Genomic DNA, 6,439 nt, shown 5'->3' with positions numbered 1-6,439 from the left:
GTAGAAGACTTGCTTCTGTAAACTCCATTTAACCCATGCAAGCATGAAAAAGTGGACATTGAGACAGAAGTGGTGGCAGTGGCAGCACAGCAGCGATGATGGTGATAATGATTTTTTACATTTTTACTTGCTTCAATCATTGCAGAGCAGCCATGTTTGGGGTATTGCCTGCAAGGTATACTCTTTACTCTCTTTCACTTGTTTCAGTCATTTGACTGCGGCCATGTTGGAGCACCGCCTTTAGTCGAGCAAATCGACCCCAAGACTTATTCTTTGGAAGCCTAGTACTTATTCTATCGGTCTCTTTTGCCGAACCGCTAAGTTATGGGGATGTAAACACACCAGCATCAGTTGTCAAGCGATGTTAGGGGGACAAACACAGACATATACACATATATACATATATACGATGGGCTTCTTTCAGTTTCCGTCTACCAAATCCACTCACAAGGTTTTGGTCGGCCTGAAGCTATAGTAGAAGACACTTGCCCAAGGTTCCACGCAGTGGGACTGAACCTGGAACCATGTGGTTGGTAAGCAAGCTACTTACCACACAGCCACTCATACACACACTCTCGTATACACGTGCATGTGTGTACATATGCAACAAACTTCCACATAGTTCATGTCTATTGAATTTCACTCCTAAGATACTTATTGGCCAACCTTAAGCTACGGCAGAATGTGAAATTGAATTTTTAACATACGGCCATGTCAATATATATTTGTTTTATCCACCACTGTTTTAACAAGATCGTTTTCCCATAACACGACAGTTATTCACCATAGCCTTAGGGTCTGTGCAGGCTTAGAAAAGATACAATATGTTGGGATTAACACAAATTAGACACCCCACTTCCATATACTAGAAGGTAGATTATATATGTGTGCGCGCGCACACACACACACACACACACTCATACATACATACACACAGATACATATATATCTGTTTATATTCCCTATCTAAATTAAATGTTTTCAAATTATGCCAAATATTTTGCTTTTTCCATTTTAATCTATACATACAGATATATATATATATATATATATCATGGGCGGCCAGTAACATATTTTTCTGCAATGTATGGATAATTTATCCTGATCACGCTATTTATAGCATTATCACGCATTTGGGAAATAAATTTATTTCTGTATCTTACAATACATCTCAACGCTTCTAAAAAAATAAACTTTGTTTACTTTCATCATAAAATTGAATACATATATATATATGTATATATAGAAATCTATGAGCAGAAAGGTAGTCTTAATATGATGGTTCATATGCCATGTTTACTGTGTCCTGATTGTAGGGTTTAAAACTTACAATTAATTAATGTAGCTTTCTGTAAATCATGAAGAAGTAAATTAACTACTTTGAGATAATGCTTAGAGTGCTCTGTCAAGATTAACAGTTATAATCCTGGTTCATGCGAAAAATCATTTCAAAGTAATTTAAATGACTGTACAGGCTCTTAATAAGGAAGCAAAAATTTTAGTGTAAGATGCAGGCATGGTTGTGTGGTAAGAAGTTTGCTTCTCAACCACATGGTTCCAGGTTCAGTCCCACTGCATGGCACTTCGGACAAGTGTCTTCTACTATTCTACCATAGCCTAAGGCTGACCAAAGCCATGTAAATAGTTTTGGTTGACAGAAACTAAAACATATTTTGTATGTATATCTTTTTCTTTTACGTTTTACTTGTTTCAGTCATTAGACTGCGACCATGCTGGGGCACTGCCTTGAAGAATTTGTAGTTTAATGTATTGATCCCAGTACTTATTTTTTTAAAAGCCTGGTACTTATTTTATTGGTCTCTTTTGCCGAACCACTAACTTATGGAGGCATAAGCACACCAACACCATATAAAAAAAAATCTGATTTTTTTTTTTTTGTTTTTAAAGCAAATTCAATATTGATCAATCTAAGAAGTTGTCTTTCTCTATAAATCAATTTTTTTTTTCTCTCTGTATTGAATATTTCATATCCTACTCTACTGAATAACAAGTAAAATCTTATCAGAAGGTTAAATATTTCACAATGCAATTGAGGAAACTGATTTTTCAAAACAGTAACCACAAATAGCCCAAGGTAAATAGTGATAGTATTTATATCAACATATCATTGAGATTGTCCTTAGAACAATCAGAAATTCTGCTGGAAGAAATAATGTAGGAATTCACAATGATTCCTGATACCATTCAATACTTGAAATTTCCATTTAAAAGAAAGAGACAATGTAAACAATTGATATTCAAGGACAAAAATATTATGGAAAATGGTTATCTACTTCAACTCAGTTCTGTGCTTTTTATTTATTTATGCTTTTTTGTTTCTCTGACAAAGAAGTTTATGTTGCTATATCGATAATTAAAAAGAACATTAAAGTTCTTAAAAATGAGTTAAATTAATTTGAGGGAAAGTAAATTTGCATTAAAAAAAAAACTGAAAAATTGAGATTCAATAAATTGTATTCCAAGTCAACATCAACATTTGCAGGAGCAGCAAGGAAAGCCTTCCGTTTCTTTCTTAGTAAGTTTTGTTGTTTGTTCCCAAACATCATTTAAACGAATATATCAGATTATTATTGCTCCTATCACCAATATTTATTAAGTTGGAGTGCTGGCAGAATTGTTAGCATACCAGGTAAAATGCCTAGTGACATTTCATCAGCGTTTACATTCTGAGTTCAAATTCCATCAAAGCCTTTCATCTTTTTGGGGTTGATAAAATAAGAATCAGTTAAGCGCTGGGGGTTGATGTAAATGACTTGCCCCTCCCACAAAATTTGAAACCATTATTATTATCATTAATGTTTATTATTAAAGGTAATGAGCTGGTAGAATCGTGAGTTGGACAATATATTTAGCAGCTTTTCTTCTGAATCTTAATGTCCTGAGTTCAAACCCCACAGAGATCAACTTTGCCTTCTATCCATTCAGAGTCTATAAAATAGGTACCAGTTGAACACTGGGGTCAATGCGAATCAATTTTCTCCCTTCCCTCAAAATTTCAGGTCTTGTGCTTATCATAGAAAGAATTTTTATTATTAAGGAATCAAGTTGGCAGAATTGGTAGAGTATTAAAAAAAATGCATTGTAGTAGTTCTTCAGACCCATTACATTTTGAGTTCAAATTCTGCTGAGGGTGACTCCTTCCTGCAAAATTTAGTCATGTTCCAAGATTAGAAACATCATCATCATTATTATTATTATTATGAAGGCGGTAAGTTGGCACAACTGGTAGCTTACTGGGTCCATGCATATTCAAATATTTTGCCTTTCATCCTTCCAGAGACAGAAAAATAAGAACCAGTTGAATATTGAATGGGTGGGGGGGTCAATGTAATTGATTAGCCCCACCCTACAAAATTTGAAAGAATTGTTGTTATTATTAAGGCATCACATATAGTAAGTTTATCTGCATAGTATACTCTTTTACTTGTTTCAGTCATTTGACTGCGGCCATGCTGGAGCACCACCTTTAGTCGAGCAAATCGACCCCAGGACTTATTCTTTGTAAGCCTAGTGCTTATTCAATCAGTCTCTTTTGCTGAACCACTAAGTTACGGGGACGCAAACACACCACCATCGGTTGTCAAGCAATGTTGTGGGGACAAACACAGACACACAAATATATATATATATATACGACGGGCTTCTTTCAGTTTCCGTCTACCAAATCCACTCACAAGGCTTTGGCCAGCCCGAGGCTATAGTAGAAGACACTTTCCCAAGGTGCCACACAGTGGAACTGAACCCAGAACCATGTGACTGGTAAGCAAGCTACTTACCACACAGCCACTCCTGCGCCTAAATATTAAGACAGAAAAAAGAAGACATTGTAATAAAGTAAATCATTGAATAAATTATAAACAGATGGGAAGGAAAAAAAGAAGAAAAAATAACTGAAATTATGTTTGAAAGATTTATTCAGCAGAGGGTACAACTGGAATGATGAATGGGGAGGATATGATGGACCTTTGAGATACATCTTTAACAGAAGTAAACAGACTCTCTCTGCTAGAGCTTCTCTGCAGAACCATATATGGCAACCCAGCCAACCTTATTTATTATTATTATTATTATAATAGTTAGGTGCCATAGACTTTTTAAACTTTTTTTCAAATTTTTTTTTTGTTCACTCTCACTCTTTCCCTTTTTTTTTTTTTTTTTCCTTGCTGTGGATGCTGGTACCTCTCCCATTTCTGTGTTGAATTGTTTTTCCTCTCAAGTCAAAAAGAACTTTGGTTTATTATATACAGTAAAGGAGCTTCTGCCCTATCCTAAACACTTTGTCTACAACTGGCACATCCCGATCTAAACCATTGATAGAGCTAAGACAAAGTTTACACCAAGCCTCTTCATCTGGTTATCAGCTGTTTTTTTTTGTTTTTTTTTTTTAAAGTATTTTACATCGTAGTTTGCACTTGCTTGCTGCTAGATATTATTGTCAATTTGTCTAAAGCTGCATGATCACTGTACAGTCACTGTGGTAGAACTGTAGTAGCAAATAACATAGTTAATTAGTCAGAAAATAAGAAATTGGTGAAAGGGCAACACATTCCATTCCTAAGAAGCTGTGTGTATGTGTTGGGAACTGAGGTAGATCTCATTAGGACTTTTTTTTTTAAATACCATTGCTACAAAAACAACCAATTAGCCCACATGATACAAGTTGCAATCTAATTTCCAGAAAAGTAAATTAATTTTTCAATGATTTTTCTTTATTTAACAGAACTAGAAAGATTGAATTCTTAGGATTTAAGAAAAAAAAAAGTGCTAATACTTAAGCAGGAATAAATTAAATGTCATGGAAGTTCTTTGCTTGTCAAAGAAACATATTGGATAGATGGCATTATACACTTTAAGTAGTTATATTTATATATGATTATATATGTTTATACAAGTGTGTATGTATATCGATGATATATTATTAAAAACACACTCACACACTCTCTCTCAAACATGTGAATAATGATTCAAATTACTAAATAAATTTTAGCTGTTAAACAAAGTTTAAAAAAATAGAAATTCTTCCAGAATAAATTTGACAAAATATTCTATATCTTATATTTTGTGTATCAACTATTTAGAATTGTTTCAAATTACCCTTCCCTTCCCACTGAATTTCATTTGGTAAACTAGTATTAGCAGTCAATATTCTTGACTTAGCTTAGCTAAAGAATGGTACAGACACACCACCACACTTAAGATAGATGAGGTCTCATTACAGAACGGAATAGATAAATGATGTCTAGTTGTAGAATTTTAAAGGTCTCACATCTTGCAAAACATAATGACTAGATACAATTCTAAGAAGTTGTCTGCATTATCTCCAATCCGTTTATTTTAAAACTATTGGGGAAATATAACAACTTTACATGCTGACATTGAAAATGAGACAAAAAACAAACTAGAATTAGGAGTTACATGAGGTAGATTTTAGAAATTATTTGTGGTTATAAATAGACTTGCTATGTTCTTAGCTAACTGGACTTCAAAAATAATTAAATACTTAATGAGTTTAATTAAAACATTGTTTTCCCTGGAAAATACTTTCAGAATCTGCAAACCAACAGAATTATTCGTGCATGCAATATACACACTTGGATATAACATAATAGTAACATAAATATATTTTGATGTTATATGACAAATATAACATGTGACAAATTAATTGTTAATTAATAATTGTTAAATGGAGATGATTGAGTTTTTTTGTCATTGTTTGTTCTGAAAAGGAGGATTTTTTTTTCTGGTGGGTGGGGTTCCCCTCTGTTTTCTATTAGACTACTATGCACCACTTTAACCTTTATTTATAAATAACAAAAGAAGAAAAAAAAATTGTAAAGATGAATCTTTCTGTTTATCAATGTAGGAAATGGAATCTATTGTTGTCTGTGCAATGGTAGTTTACAGCACCCAATATAGCTACGAACAAATGAGGATTATGAAGAAGATATGTGTTACAAAAATATTAAAATTAATAATTATGGTAAAGATAATAATAATAATTATTATTATTACTATTAGCAGTGAATAAGTAGAGAACAAGAATACAATCATTAATAATTTAGCACCAACAGTACACTAGGACATGAAATTAAAAAAAAAAAATGTGGTGTTTATAATGCAGTAAAAAAAATAAATAAAAGGAAAGCAATTTGAAATTTTATTTTATAAAAAAATTTTAAGTAGGTTTTGGAAGAAGAGGAGGGGGGGGGGAAGCTGAGATAATGTTAATAAGTGGAAGGTGTGAATTAAAGACAATAGAACAACAAAGTGAGATTTTTTTATGCTTTATCATTGTATACAGAGGCATTGATTCTCCATGATTAATTAATTAAGTTCCTGAAGCTCAACTTTGAAGAGAGTCACATTTTTTTTTTTTCTTCTTCCCTGAGAGGGAACAATAAAGACCAAAAGAAAAGTG

The sequence above is a fragment of the Octopus bimaculoides genome, chromosome 6 (assembly GCF_001194135.2).
Source record: "Octopus bimaculoides isolate UCB-OBI-ISO-001 chromosome 6, ASM119413v2, whole genome shotgun sequence".
In the NCBI taxonomy this organism is placed as follows: Eukaryota; Metazoa; Mollusca; class Cephalopoda; order Octopoda; family Octopodidae; genus Octopus; species Octopus bimaculoides.
Note: the sequence above shows the minus strand (reverse complement) of the source record.